The following is a 16318-nucleotide window of genomic DNA, read 5'->3' on the forward strand; positions in this document are numbered from 1 at the left end:
AGGAGTGAAAGCAAATTTTGGAACCGGTCAGGTACTAAGGCAGTCCAATGAAAGGGTATCTGGAACCTAAGGGCTGATCGTAAAATTCTATCCGCAGGCCAATACATAATATTATTGCCTGCAGCAGTGGTGAGATTAAAATGTATGTCTTGTAAAGTGGTGGCCTTAACATACACACAGCTGTCATTAGCTTGGAAAAGCAGGTGTCCTGTCAGGGTAGTTCCTTGTCCCATACTTCCCAACAAACATTGTCATAAACAGTGACAACTTCTCCTAGCTTCAGCTTTTGTACCCACTGAAGCTGCAGGGGCTTTAAAGGCCAAAATGTCCATTGGCTTCCTATCGCTATCCAAACATCAGGCGTTATTCCAGGAGCACTGACTATAAATTGGCTAGGCATACCAGGTGGTTTAATTTCCCAAATATCACGGTGAATTATCCAATCCCACATGCATCCTTCCCACAGACCCGGCAGGATTCGGTATGTGGGAGCCCACACCCCTCCAGTCGGTCGTATGTTTGAAGGAGCATTGCGAATGTCTGCACTTCCACCCAGAAAATCTCCAAGTATGTTTCCAGGACCACAGATCAGATGGCATTCCTGAAGCACTAGTAAGGGCACTGGGCCAAGCCTGATGCTTAAGATCACTCCAGATCCCACTGCAATTCCTTTTCTGCCTCAGTAATATTCAATACCATCTCTGTCAACAGCTTCTGGGTCATTGAACTAAGGGCAGAAATAACATGTAATTCACCAACCCCAGCCTGTACCTGGGTTAACTGTGCTCCAATAATAAGACCAGTGCCTTTTCCAGTTGCTCTAATTTCTCATCATATTGTTGGCCTTTGTAAATGTTCCAACTTGCTACTGCACTATTGGCACCATCCCATAGGGATCACTAAGGTGTAAAGGCCTTGGCCATTGGGTTTCATCAGAGTATATGGTATTGTCTGTATTAGGATGTATTACAGGGGTGGTAATGAGAATAATGGTGGGGACAGTGATCGTGGCAGCAAGATGCCTTTGGTATTCGTCATCTGAAAGCCAATTAAAGAGGGTTATACATGCTGAAGGTACTTGTCCGAAAGCACAGAGCCCAGTTCCTGGAATAAACCCAAGTCACCACTCAATACCACAGTCCCAAGCGCAGTTCCAACAAGTTCCTCCCTGGCAGGTTATAATACTCCGTCTCTTCCACCAGGGCCAATTCTTAATGTCTTTTGTAGTCACAAATCCCTGGACTTTGGCGGTTTCAGCAGAACGAACATACCTTCTTTTTCTTTCCTGGAAGAGTCGTGGTTCAGCATCATACAGGGGAGAGGTTACCAGCACATCACCCTGTAATAACTGGGTTCCTCCAGCAGATGGTGAATGTATGGTGGTTCTGTTAGTGGACAAGGGAGAGGTTACAGCACTTCACCTTGTCCTTTTCTCCTGCTGTCCAGAAGGAGGAAAAGAAGTACCAGAAGGAGGGACAGGCTGATCAAAAGTCAGAGAGCCATCTCACAGTGGAGAGGCCTTTTTGCAGTGCGAAGCATGGGTCCAGGCAGTCAGTCCTTGGTACTTCACAGTGGTGTTGGTAGTTAACAGGACTTGATATGGGCCTTTCCAGCGCGGGGCCAGGGCAGTCTTTCACTGATGGACCTGTATGTAGACCCAGTCTCCTGGTTCCAGCGAATGGCAGGGTTGCTCAGGATCCTTGGGTAGTTCTTCTTTTACCTGTGTATAAAGAGACCTGACAAATTTCATTAGTGCCTGACAATAATTAAGCATTATGTCATCTATTAAATAAATGTCCATCTGTGTAAGGGTCAGTGGAGGTGCCGCTGGAAGCTGCATCCGGCATCCTGTTAGACTCTCATGAGGGCTGAGTCCAGTCTTTCGATTAGGAGTGGCCCTCATATTCATCAATGCTAATTGGAGGGCATCTGGCCACTTTAAGTTTGTCTCAGCACAAACCTTGTCCAGTTTATTTTTTCAAAATTCCATTTTGACGTTCCACTGTCCTGGCAGACTGCGGATGGTGGGGGCAGTGGAGGTTGTGCTGAATCTGCAAGGCTGCACATAACTCCTTTACAATCTGTCCAGTAAAATGAGTTCCATGATCACTGTTAATACAGGTATGCCAAATTGTGGTACAAAATCCTTAAGCAAAAGTTTCACAACAGTCTTGGCATCTGCCTTTCTTCAAGGGAAGGCCTCAACCCAATTTGAAAATACATCAACTACAACTAACACATACTCATAATTACAACATTTAGACATTTGAATAAAATCAATCTGAATATTTGCAAAAGGTCCCCAAGGGGGTGTGCTGCTTTTCTAGCTTTAACTGCTTTCCCAATATTATGTTGCTGGCAGTATTATTCCAATATTATATTGCTGACCCCCTTCCCTCAGTGAGTCTCCAGGAAAGGCAGATCAGCACTGTATGTGACTAACACTGTTGCAAGCATCACAAAGCATTTTGGGGAGGGTCAAGGTGTGTGAGTGGAAAGTGGAAGCCTCCTCTGCAGGTACGAGAGGTCGAGGGGGGAAGAGAAGAAGAAGAAAGGAGCAGAGAATGAATGAAATCAACACTTAGTCCGAAGATAAGATGCTGGCTTCCGCCCAAGGACACTGCTTATAGTCAAGATTTGGCTGACAGCCGAGAAAGATGGGGGCTTGAATGTGCCCAAAAGAAATCCAGCTGCACAGGCCTGCAAAATAGCAAGGCCAGAAGGAAGGAAAACAGCAGATCTAAGACTACAGAGATGGAAAACACCAACTACCAGGCAAATTAAAATTAGGTGCATACCAATCTCGTTAACTGCAGAGATCATCCCCCCCCCTTTGCTCGAAATAGGGCAAGAGCACCTGAGGCACAACCAGACGGCCATCCGGGGAGCGCCAAAGGTGATCAGGGTGTAAAGTGCACCCAGTAGCACTCTAAAAACATTTCTCAGCTTTTGGCACAGCCTCTGTCACATATATTAAAACCTTAGTATTCCTGATAGTAACCAAACCACTTTGTATTCCAAGTTGGATAAAACAAGTATCTGCATTTAGCTCTAACCATTCCATTTGGTTTTGAACTAGGCTGTCCTGTAGAAAATTAAACAAAACAATTTTAGCCACAAGACAAAACACCACAAGGACACAGAACACAATTTCTATTGTGCCAGTAAATGCATGGTATGTTGGATTGCTCTTTAACTGGCATTAGCTTTCTCTAATTTTCTAAAAGACAAAAACATATTTCTACCCCTTCTGGGTCAATCAGTCATTGTTTAAAATATTTCTTTCTTATACAAATACCCTTGCTGATTGCAGGCAAAACAGAGGAATTACCCCCATATTTTTCTGTGTTTGTTTCATAGGCAGGCCAGGTTTCAGTGGCTTCTACCTTATCAATTAGGCAATTTGCATTAGCACACAGATGCTTTCTGGCTCGCTTTTAGATCCAGAGTCATTCACAGGTTAAAACTTTTACTTAAAAGGGACACAATTAATTTTTACCAGAGTTCTGATTGCCTGTTACCTTTAACTTCTGTTTTCAAAAACACACAGTAATCCAAAAAGGAAAACACCACCTATTGTAGCCCCTTGGAGCCTAATAGGATTTTTATTAAGTAGCATTGCATAGTTGCATTTTCCTTACCCCTTTTACAATATACACTACACATGTTCTTTTCCTTGACATTCCTTTCATACATGTTGGGTGGTTAAATTCCAATAGACACCCTGTTTCAACTCAGATTTTACCATTCAAATTATTGTTCCAGGGGGTTAAATTCCCCATGCCTCTACTTACTGCTTTCCCTTAGTCCTGCCACCATGCCCCTAAGGGCTTCCAACCGGTTTTCCATTTTTTTTCTTCTCTGCCTGCCTGTCTGCTTGTCTGGGCCTGATCCTTTTCCATGGGCACAGACTTTGTTCCACTACCAATTTAGCAAGGAGGGTGATCTTCTCAACTAACCCCCACCCCTCCTGGTCTTGTTCTTAAACATTCTCACTCACAAGGCTACCTGAGTCCTCCCCCATGAGGCTTACCACCTGGACAGAACACACGGCCAATTGGACAAATTCAGGAAAGATGTGGACAAATTGCAGAAAGTCCATAGAAGAACAACAAAAACTATTAAAGGTCTAGAAACCATGAACTATGAGGAAAGATTGAAAAACATGGGTTTGTATAGTCTGCAGAAGAGAAGATTGAGTGCGCACATAACAGTTTTCAAATACATACAAGATTGTTACAAGGATGAGGATGAAAAAATGTTCTCATTAACCTCTGTAGATAGAGCAAGAAGCAATGGGGTTAAGTTGCTGCAAGGGTGGTTTAGGTTGGACATTGGGAAGATTTTCCTAAACTGTCAGGATAGTTAAGCACAGGAACAAATTGGCTAGGGAGGTTGTGGAATCTCTGTTATTGGAAATTTTTAAGAACAGGTTAGACAAACATCTGTCAGGAATGGTCTAGTTATTACTTAGTTCTGCCTTAAGTGCAGGGGATTGGACTAGATGACCTACTGAGGTCTCTTCCAGTCCTACACTTCTATGAATCTGTGAACAGCTAGGGTGAAATCCTGATTCCACTGAAGTCAATGGGCATTTTGCCATTGAGTTAAATAGACCCAGGATTAAACCCTAGATCTGAATTTCCTTTTAACTTATTTTATTAAAAGTAAAATTTAGGGAATAGATTCTCAGATGGCATAAATCAGCAAAACTCACAACAGCTGATGATCTAGCCCTTTATATCTAGTTTTACGAGACAACACTACTTGTCATTCTCATTTGCTGAAGTATCAAACACCCATAGACCCAGCCATCTGTTTTGCCAGTACATTAATGACTAAACCTCTCTTTAAAATAATATATGATTATTTACATAAATAATATAAAATATACAAGTGAATTCTGGTGACATTTTATAGTCTTGCCTCCTCACCCATATTCAGTAGAAAGGGATGTAAAATCATGCTGACAGGTTGAGAAACATAAAACCCATGAAAATTTGGGGAGTTGGAGTGCTCACCAAAAAATTGGAATGAAGTAAATGCCTAAGTTATAATTGTAAAGCCTGTACTAATGGTGCAAAGTCTATAACATGCTCATCCCACAGAACACTTATGCATCTGTATAGACCCAGTTCTACAAACACTGGACTGGCTTCTGTGCCATGCAAGTTCATAAAAGCCAATTTTTCTGGGCTCCTTTGTTCTTGCCTTGTTCTCTTAATCAGACCCTTAGGTATTTGTTTCATACTTGCACTGTAAGATATACTGTGTTTTATCAGAGAATCATCTTTCCTATCTAAAAGGGGTATGTTAATGTCCAACATGGAGTTGACAAAGTATCAAAAGTGGCAAAGATTGGTTGCCATGACTTAAAAGAAGATAAGCATTGACAAAGGAAATCTGTTCAAAGATTTTTTTAAGCCCACAGAAGTAAAAATGGTTCTTTCACTTGTTTGCAATTCCAGATAGTATATTCCCCATTTTATCTTGAGGCCAATGGGATCTGAGGGTGCTCAGTACCTTGCAGGACTTGTCCCTTAATTTCGAAACTAAACAATAGGACCTGTATTACAGTTTTCAGGAGCTATTTTGATAAAGATGCCTTTAGCCTGTAAATAGGATTTGTTTTATTTTTAGTAGGTGAGTATTAACTTTTTTACATGTAGTTCTTTTAACAAGATGGGACAAATTAAGACGCAGAGATTTTATTCTATTTCCTACTGATATCAGTTAAACTGCTTACACTGTTGTTTCAGTAACCTCGATATTTCAAATGAATGGATGTTTATACTTATAACTAAGAATAATGCCAAGCTATGTTGTTTTTTCTAAACACATTCCTACTGAAAAGTCTCTCAAAACCATAACCGCAAGGAAAAGCATCATTTTCCAACTCCTTTTTGATCTTGTTTAAATGAGACTTTCATATTCATGTGTTCTTGAAATACTGTATGTCTAACCCCTCTTATCTGTATTTGCTGGCAACTTCCATAATAACTCTTGGAAAGTATTTGTAAATAGGTTTTGAAAAATTGTAAAATCTGATTAGTCAACACATGCTAACTACTTAAATTTCTTATTTGAAACTGCCTGGTTCAGATATTGTTTGCCTAATCCCTGAATTAATATTCCTGTGTCTTCCAACAGAGCAAACTGATTCACAAAGTAAATGTTATGGATTTGGTTGAATATTTTTATATAAGTGCTTCTCTCCCTACATTTATCTTATACCTGATCTCTACTATTTTGCTTGTAAGTCTACTAAGGAAGTCCAAGATGGCCCTTGCTAACCACTGGCCTTAAGTTTATGGCTCCAAAGCCCTGTACAGATATGCACTATATCCAGCTCTCACTGAGTCAAGCGCTCAAGCTTGAGCCTGGTCTCAAGGACTATGTCTACACTAACTTGTACATTTACTACCATTGTCCAGAAAACACAGTGTTAAAATGCAGTTAGCCTGTCTATCCTTATGCTCCCACCCATTCTATTAGTGAGAAAGTGAATTGGCATTAAAGAAATAGTGGGAGATAAGAAAAATGCTAGGGTAGATAAGGCCAAGCAAGATGAGTGGGGGGACTATCACGGGAATCCTCTATATGCTTCCTGATGCACAAGTCAGTGCAACAAACAATCTGAGCAAAGAGAGCAGGGCTGTCAGGATCCAATCCTACCTATTCAAGAAGCTAACAGGGGGGATAGATGAGAAGTGCCACACATTCCTTGTCTGGCTATACCAAAAGAAGAACAGGAGACATTTGACATGGGCTTAATCAGGCCACAGCTTTATTATTAGATGTCTGGGACTACCCGGCAGATAAGTGGATGGTAACCCCCGTGTTTATTCCATAATTACCTGGGGTTTATTACCAGCTCCCCCACTTTTTCCATACCTGGGGTGAGGGGCTGCCATCAGCTTACCCTCTTTTTCCTTCCTGGTCCCTCCAGCAAATCCATTGCCGGGACCTTACTCTCCAACCCCACCTCATAGGAGGGTTAAGCTGGGCTATAATAATGGGGGGGAGGGTTGGCTCCCTGCCGTACCAATAATAGGAGTCCCCAACCACCCCCCGTTAGTTCCTATAATGAATACCTCTTTTTAATTCCTTTTCCAAGCCATTTATCCAGTCATTGTAAACCTTTCCTATGGACTACCAGCATTGGACATCCGCCACAAGGAGGCACCAGCAATTAGCTTGGCTGCCTCCTTCCCACATTCAGTCAGGTTCCCAGACATATCCTAATGCCATCTTTTATATCAGTTAAAAACATGACAGCACCTAAGTCAGACAGCTGAACCCCATCCTCCCAAAACAACGCTGCTGTCCCATATACTGTGCCAGGATGTGAAATTATTGTCCCTCCTATGGTCCCAAGGAATTTGGGCACCTCCCTGTTCACATACCTCCTTGCCTTGTCCACTCTGGGGGGGGGAGGGTGTCACGGCTCCCTACCAGACCCTGCACTGAAGCATGTCTGACCACTTCTCCCCCCACCACCAGCCATAAAGCACTGGTCCCTTCACTTGGCCAGACCAGCCAAAAAAATCCACGCTTAAAGGAGCAGGGCAGTCATTCTCTGAAACCAGAAGCAGGAAAGACACTGAAGAGAAGAAATAATGATAGACAACCACAAGTTCTTGCATAGCATGGCAGTGTTTTGAGATACTGTTGCAATTCAATAAAATATCATGACACAAATATTGCAACTCAATGTCAGGATGCTACTCCATGAATTAGTGTCTGTCTGTAATTCCCTTTTCTTGTGAAGACATTCTCCAGTTCTGCAGTGTTGGGAAGGACTCAGAACAGAGGAACTTAAGTGGCTTTCAATGAGGTTTTCACCTATGGCCTTCAATTAGAGTGTTGCTCTACTATCAAAATAGAGGGTTCATCTGATGAATTAAAGGAGAAATAAAAGTAGTATAAATGTGCACAGATATCAGAACTTCTCAGATGGCTGGATGCATGAGGCTCATTGACCACTGATTCAAGCATGTTGAACTTTATAACAGCATAATTACTGCTGAGTTTTATTGTTTAAATATCATCTATATTTAGTCTCAGATGAAGGCTTTTTGTCTTTGCCTCAGTTGCTAAGTGTCAATCTCCTTGTTATTTTCTTTTCTCATCTGTAATGTTCTCCTCCCTTATTTTTACATCCTTTTGCTATTTTATGTTTATCTTTCCTTCTGTAGTCTGAGTGAAATCCTGTCCCCATTGAGGTAGATGGGACTTCTGTCATTGACTTGACTAGGGCTGTGATTACACCCTTTTACTCTAATGTTGAATCACCTTTTTCTCAACTCTCTTGTACAGTGAAAACAAAGCAATGGTCGCAGCCATAGGTTATTTGACAACCATTCAGCAGAGTGGCAAATATTCAGCACAGTGTATGGGCATTTATGCTAACAGGAATGCATTTTGAAACTGGAATTTCTGTATGTGATTATGGAAGGTTACATTATTTACCACTTTGCAAATACACCATATAATGTCTATAAACCAGCAATTTTCATATCTTTCTGCACACCATGCAGGAAATGTATCTTAGTCCTGAAGCTAAAATATAGATCAGCCGATAGTTTTAAAAATAATGCAGCATTCAAGTGGCCAAGATACATCTTGCAATATTACTGTATTTTTTTGTGGCTTGTACGCTAGCGTAAAGTAGTATTCTGATCTGTTAAATTATGGCGTCTATAACTGTGTGAAACTCTGTTCCACCACATGCAGCTTTTTAAAAAAAACCTGTTCTAGCAGTTCCAGTTCCCATCAGTTTGTACCCATTTATTTGGGTCTTGATTTTTTGGTCTGATCCCACATTGCAATCTAAGGTGTGATAAAATATGAAAAAAGTCTATTTACAGTGGACACCATTAAATAGAAATGTCTATCTTGTGGAAAAAAAAGTTTTTAATTACACATACTATCATAATGCATATACAGCGGGGGTAGAGAGGGGGAAGCAAATTAAGGTCACACGAGCAACCTTAATTCTGGCATTTCCTACCTTCAGTGCTATGTGCTCTTAAAGTAGTTTGTTTTACCTAAAATACGCAATCCAGGGAATGTGCCTATTAGCTCCTTAAGGTTTTTAAATTTACACCAGCTGCTAACTATATTGTGTTTTCTCAAGTGTGCTTTAAGTGTGCCTCTCTGAAAGGTGACTTTGTAAAAATATGGGATCCCAAGATGCCATTAAGTGTCTCAAAACAATTTTGCTCCTTTTCCTAGTTTTTTTAAAACTTTCCTAATCTATCTATCTAGATATAGATAGATATAAAAATAACTCCATAAAGTAAGACTGGGATCTGAAATCCTGCAGTAATCATCCTGACCTGTATGGTGTCATAAACAGATAGTTAAGGGTTAATGCCTTTTTTACCTGTAAAGGGTTAAGAAGTTCACCTAGCCTAGCTGACACCTGACCAGAGGAACCAATGGGAGGATAAGATGGTTCAAAAGGAAGGAGAGAATTTCCCTTTGTCTGGGTCAGTTTCACTTTTGACCTAAGGGAAAAGCTCCAGAATTCAGCCTCTTATCAAGTAGTGAGTATTAGTGAAGGAAATAAATAGGTTTATGTTTATTTCTTTGTAGCCTGTCTTGTGCAATGAGAGGAATAATCAAATTGTGTATTTGGGTATTCTTTGTGTAACTAAGTTTTTGCCCCGGGGAACATCCTCTGTGTTTGGAATCTGTTGTCTGCGAGAGTAGCTGGTATGCTAATCTCTCCCAGAGGATTTTCTTTTACCTTTCTTTTCTTTAATTAAAAGCCTTTTTTTTAATAACCTGATTGATTTTTCCTTGTTTTTAGATCCAAGAGGTTGGATCTGGATCCATCAGGAGTTGGTGGGAGAAAGGAGGGGGGATGGTTAATTTCTCCTTGTTTTAAAATCCAAGGGGTTTGGATTTGTGTTCACCAGGAAATTGGTGAAGAAGTCTCTCAAGGCTACCCAGGGAAGGGAATTAGTGCTTGGGAGTGGTGGCAGCCAGACCAGATCTAAGTTGTTAATTGAGCTTAGAGCTTCTCATGCAGGTCCCCCACATCTGTACCCTAAAGTTCAGAGTGGGGAAGGAACCTTGACATATGGTAAGGGGATTGGTTGGAAATTTGTGACGGCCATGTGATTCCTGGTCAGAAGTCAGAAACAATTTCAACTTTGAGGACTTCAAATATGATTCTCATCTCTAAAACCATTTAAAACCATTTACATGATGCAGTCAGATTAACAGGTAATTTGCAGCCTGACTCTCAAATGCAAGTTGATCTTTAAGTATGCATTTAGGTGTGAAATTCACACTCACATGTGCATGTATTTCAACAGAAAAAAGTCATGTATTTAAGAGTTACTTTTGTCAGTCTCTTCCTTCCCTTCCCCCACATATAAAAATGTATAATGTGTTCCCAGATACTTTACATTTTAGTGTTTGAGCACACAAACAAATGAGGCTTTTTTCCCAAACATATTGCATATTCATAAATGATTAAATGCAAAGCATGCTTCATCCATTAGTAGCTGCTCTAGTTTTTGGGAGTTCATCTATATAACATCATACCAAGCTGCTCTTACGTCAGTGGATCATAATGTATTTGATTACATATGCCATACCTTAGTTGAAAATTCAGCCTCCTTTCTACATGGAAACGTATTATTATAATGGCCAGATTGAGGCATGTTAAGAAGAGAGAAGAGTCTCACGGAAGTCACCTTCATCAAGCAAGACAGAAAATAATTGCAAATTGAGCCTCATATTCACAAATTAATGGCTTCTCTGCTGAGACTTTCCATGATAAGCCATCTTATGTTTAGCAACACATTCCTTAGGGCATGTCCCGATGTCTTTTCTGAAAAACAGACTATTTATGAATTTATAATATTTAAGTCAATGGGCACTCAGGCATAAGTGCAATTTAACAATCATGGTTCAATATAAAATGGTATTTATGAGCTTTATTTACCTTTAGACCGGGACTATTTTTTCCTCTTTTCTTGTTTAAAGATTTTTGATTAGACATTTGGATTGAAACACAAGTACCACTTGTGCTGTCCTTGTTCAGTCAGCTCTAGAACTTCATATTAAGCTACATTACTATGGTATGTCAAATGACTGTTTTACTACTGGCATTGTTAATAAGAGAAAACTTCAAAGGATATCAGAGAAATAGTTTCCCCATTCCATCCCAACTTAATCTATGGTTTTTCCATCTAGATGCCCAACTTTTAAATTATTTTCTTCAGGAAAAATCTCCCTCAAAATAAAATGTAATCTGCTGCCAGTTTAGTGAAAACATTCTTGGGTTAGTTTAAAATCACCTATTGGTATAGTGGGTTCAGACTTTGCTAGTATAATGGAAAATTTTGAAAATCAAGAGGAAAATGAAGAGAGTGGATGTGTTTGTGAGATAAGGGGCACTCAAGGGATGGACACTTCAAGAGTTGGTGTGGATATTTTTCAACAAGCCCCCTTCTTCATGTAAGCTCCTTGGGCCTGGGACCCTCTTTTTGTCCTGTGTTTGTACAGTGTCTAGCAGAATGTGGTCCTGATCCATGGCTGGGATCCCTAAGCACTACTAGGGATAGGGGGGAGGGATAGTTCAGTGGTTTGAGCATTGGCCTGCTAAACCCAGGGTTGTGAGTTTAATCCTTGAGGGGGCCACTTAGGGATCTGAGGCAAAACCAGCACTTGGTTGTGCTAATGAAGGCAGGGAGCTGGACTCACTGACCTTTCAGGGTCCCTTCAAGCTCTATGAGATAGGTATCTCTCTCAATATATATATATACACACTACAATACAAAAAAAAATAGTAACTTGTGTTCAAGTGATCATGCCTTGACTTAATGTGTAGACAGAATAGTGTCCTGAGTAGTGATATATACACTTGGTGCTTTAAAAGGTACTGAAAAAAATTATGAGCCAATTTATCTGAGAGAGAATTTAATCAGAAAAATCCAAATGATAATTGTGAATCATTTAAGAACATTTTACTCGATGCCCCAAAGGGAAGAAGGCCATACTGGTTTAGGGGGGAAGTGAAGGCAGCTATAAAAATATAGATATATAACAAATGGAAGAAAGGGGAATTGATAGTAATGAATATAAATTAGGACCTGGGAATTTTAGGAAATTTGATAAGGAAATCACAAGAAGAAATCTACGGCCACCAGAGTTAAATACAATAAGGACTTTTTGAAGTATAATAGAAACAAAAAGAATCCTAACTATATTATTCGTCTATTACTAGATGGAAATGGTAGAATTAATTGATGATAATGCAGAAAAGGCAGAAGTGTTCAATAAAAAATTCTATATATTGGAGGAGGAAGGAAACAAATGATGTATTCATATCAGATAACATTCTTTCAATTTCACAAGAATCTCTGGAGGTTGTTAAAAAGCAACTACTGAAGTTAGAAATTTGTAAATTAGCAGGTCCAGACAACTTGCATCCAACAGTTTTAAAAGAGAAGATTCCTGAACCATTCATGTTGATTTTCAATAAGTTTTGGAAAACTGGGGATGTTCCAGAAGACTGGAAGAAAGCTAATGTGCTAATATTTTAAAAGGTTAAGTGTATGACCCAGGTAATTATAGGCCTGTCAGTTTGACATTGATCCCAGGCATAAGAATATAAGAATGGCCAGGGCCGGCTTTGAGCACTGCGGGGCCCGATTCGAAGGAGCTGCCGCCGAAGTCCCACTGCTGTCTTCGGCGGCAGCTCGATCGCTGCTGTGGAGGAAGGACCCTCCGCCAAAATGCCGCCGAAGACAGTGGCAACGATTGAGCTGTAGCCTGATTTAGGTTGTACTGATAATATTAATTTGGATAATATGGGCATTTTTAATTCATTAATTTATTTTTAATTTTAATAATTAATTATTATTAATAATATTAATTAGTATGGGTTTTAGGCTTGCCAATTTGTTTGATTAGAAGATAAAAGTTCTTGTCCTGAATCAGGCTTCACAGAATTTATAAAGGACCCTCGGGGGTATGACAGGAAGCTCACACTGAGACAGATATAGCCTTAAAGACTTTTTATTAAAATTAATAATGGTAAGTAAATGGTAAAATACCCAGAGTTACAAAGTTACAATTGCATTACTGCTATTCAAAAGATACATATGATAATATAGTATTACATGCAACAAAGCTTTGGTTAACATACTTACACCCTTCCTTGATAACCTGGTGGTAAGATACACAGGACCAGCCTTGCGGTTCAGGTTTCTCAATTTTTGAGTGAGGGATGCAGTGCTTAGAAAATACTAAGCGCTATCAAAGCTGACTAGGGTTTACTTGGCTAACTTAAACTTAAATAAAAACCTAATAAACAAACTAAGAATAAAACGTAGGGAAACCAAGCTTAGCCTAGTTCCTTGAAACTTAAAGTTTAAGAAGAACAAATATAGCCTACAAGTAGTAGCAGTCATCGTTGATAGATAGAGTGGAGGAAGTAAATGAGAATAGAGTAAAGTGAGAACGGAGATAGTGAGAAATGGAGATGGAGTAAAGTGAGAACGGAGAAATGGAGAGCCTCTATTGAGGTGGGTTACCTCTTTATAGGGCAAATGCCGGACCTCCTTTCTCTTATGCCCAAATTTCATTCCTCACCCACAGAAATGTTAGGGTACACTTACCCCATAGGCTAGTATGTATGTGCGTATTGATGACAGGTATGTACGCACATCAGTCTCTTGTGGTGTACTTGTTAAGTCTGTGGGAAAACTCCCCTATGCCATTTTTCATTGTCCATTGGTCTAGATAAAAGGTCATAGACATAGACGTGGGTACTCTTCTATTTAGGTAACAAGCTATAGGTCAACTTTGCTTTCTGAGTAAAAGGTCTTAATATAGATATGCTAACTTTCCCTTAGCTTAACATACAGGATATGGCCTGTAGGTTTCTTGCATTACAGCCAAACTTACTTTAATATAAATCTATAAACCTATTACAATAAACCAAATACTTAAACTATAAGAAAAGATATATAAGCAAGCAGGTTAGTCCTATAGGCTACAGAGCTGCCGACGACGACAGTGCCGGGACTTCGGCGGCAGCTCAATCGGCTGCCGGTGCCTTCGGCGGCACTTCAGCGGAGGGACCTTCCTCCACAGCAGCGATTGACCTGCCGCCGAAGACAATGGCGGGACTTCGGGGGCAGCTCCTTCGGGACGTTGCGGGACCCTCTTAGGGGCGCGGGGCCCGATTCCGTGGAATCAGATGAATTGCCCTAAAGCCAGCCCTGAGAATGGCCATACTTGGTCAGACCAATGGTCCCTCTAGCCCAGTATTCTGTCTTCCAACAGTGGCCAATGCCCAGGTCCTTCAGAGGGAATGAACATAATAGGCAATCATTGAGTGATCCATCCTATGTTGTCCACTCCCAGCTTCTGGCAATCAGAGGCTTGGGATACCCAGAGCATGGGGTTGCATCCTGACCATCACAGCTAATAGCCATTGACGGACCTGTCCTCTAGGAACTTCATTCTTTTTTGAACCACATTATAGTTTTGGCCTTCACAACAAGTTCCACGGTTTGACTGTGCATTGTGTGAAGAAGTACTTGTTTACATTTATTTTAAACCTGCTGTCTATTAATTTCATTGGGTGGATCCTGGTTCTTGTGTTATGTTAAAAAGTAAATAACACTTTTTCTCCACACCAGTCATGATTTTATAGACCTCTATCATATCCCCTTTTAGTAATCTCTTTTCCAAGTTTAAACATCCCAGTCTTTTTAATCTCTCCTCATGTGGAAGATTTTCCATACCCTTAACCTTTTTTCTTGACCCTTCTTTTGTAACTTTTCCAGTTCTAAGGTAGCTTTTTTAAGATGGGCTGACCTGAACTACATGCAGTATTCAAGGTCTGGGTGTACCATGGAATTATATAGTGGCATTATCATATTTTCTCTGTTATTGTGTATCCCTTTCCTAATGGTTTCTAACATTCTGTTCACTTTTTTGACTGCCGCTGCACATTGAGTGGATGTTTTCAGAGACCTATCCACAATGATTCCAAGATCTCTTTCTTCAGTGGTAACAGATAATTTAGATCCCATAATTTTGTGTGTATAGTTGGGATTATGTTTTCCAATGTGCACTACTGTGAATGTGTAAATATTGACTTTCATCTGCCATTTTGTTGCCTAGTCACCCCGTTTTGTGAGATCCCTTTGTAACGCTTTGCAGTCTGCTTTGGACTTAACTATCTTGAATAATTTTGTATTGTCTGCAATTTTTTTCCACATCATTGTTTATCCCTTTTTCCAGCTCATTTATCAATCTGTTGAACAGCACTGGTCCCAAACAGATCCCTGGGAGACATCACTAGTTTCCGCTCTCCATTCTGAAAACTGACCATTTATTCCTACCCTTTGTTTACTGTCTTTTAACCAGTTACTGATCCATGCAAGGACCTTCACATTTATCCCATGACTGCTTATTTTTCTTAAGCGCCTTTGGTGAGGGACCTTGTCCAAAGGCTTTCTGGAAGTCCAACTACACTATGTTCACTGGATAACCCTTGTCCACATTTTCTGTCCCCCTCAAAGAATTCTAATACATTTGTGAGGCATGATTTTCCTTTATGAAAGCAATATTGAGTCTTCCCCAACAAATCATGTTCATCTATGTGTCTGATAATGCAAGATAATGGAGCAGCTGATATGAGACTTCATTAATCAAGAGTTAAAAGAGATTAATACTATTAATGCTAATCAACATGGGTTTATGTGAAATAGATCCTATCAAACTCTCTTGATTTTCTTTTTTTATATGAAATTAAAACTTTGGTTGATAAAGGTAATAGTGTTTATGTAATATGCTTGGACTATTTAAGTCATTTGACTGGGTACCACATGACATTTTAATTAAAAAACTGAAGTCATATAAAATTAACATTGCATACAGTAAAATTGATTAAAAGCTGGCTAACCAATATGTCCCCAAAAATAATTGTAAACAGGGAATCATCAAGGACATGTGTTTCTCATGGATTTCCACAGAGATCAGTTGTTGGATATATGCTCTTTAACATTTTTATTAATGACCTGGATGAAAACAAAATCACCATTGATAAAGTTTGCAGATGACACATACATTGGGATAGTGGTAAATAATTAAGGGGACAAGTCACTGATACAGATCTCTGGATCTCTTGGTAAACTGGGCAAAAGCAAACAATGTGTGTATTATTATGGCTAACGGGAAACATATATCTATGAACAAAGAATGTAGGCCATACTTACAGGATGGGGGATTATCCTAGGAAGCAGCAAATCTGAAAAAGTTTTGGGGTTGTGGTGGGTAA

Source organism: Emys orbicularis, chromosome 2 (assembly GCF_028017835.1).
Source record: "Emys orbicularis isolate rEmyOrb1 chromosome 2, rEmyOrb1.hap1, whole genome shotgun sequence".
Lineage (NCBI taxonomy): Eukaryota > Metazoa > Chordata > Testudines > Emydidae > Emys > Emys orbicularis.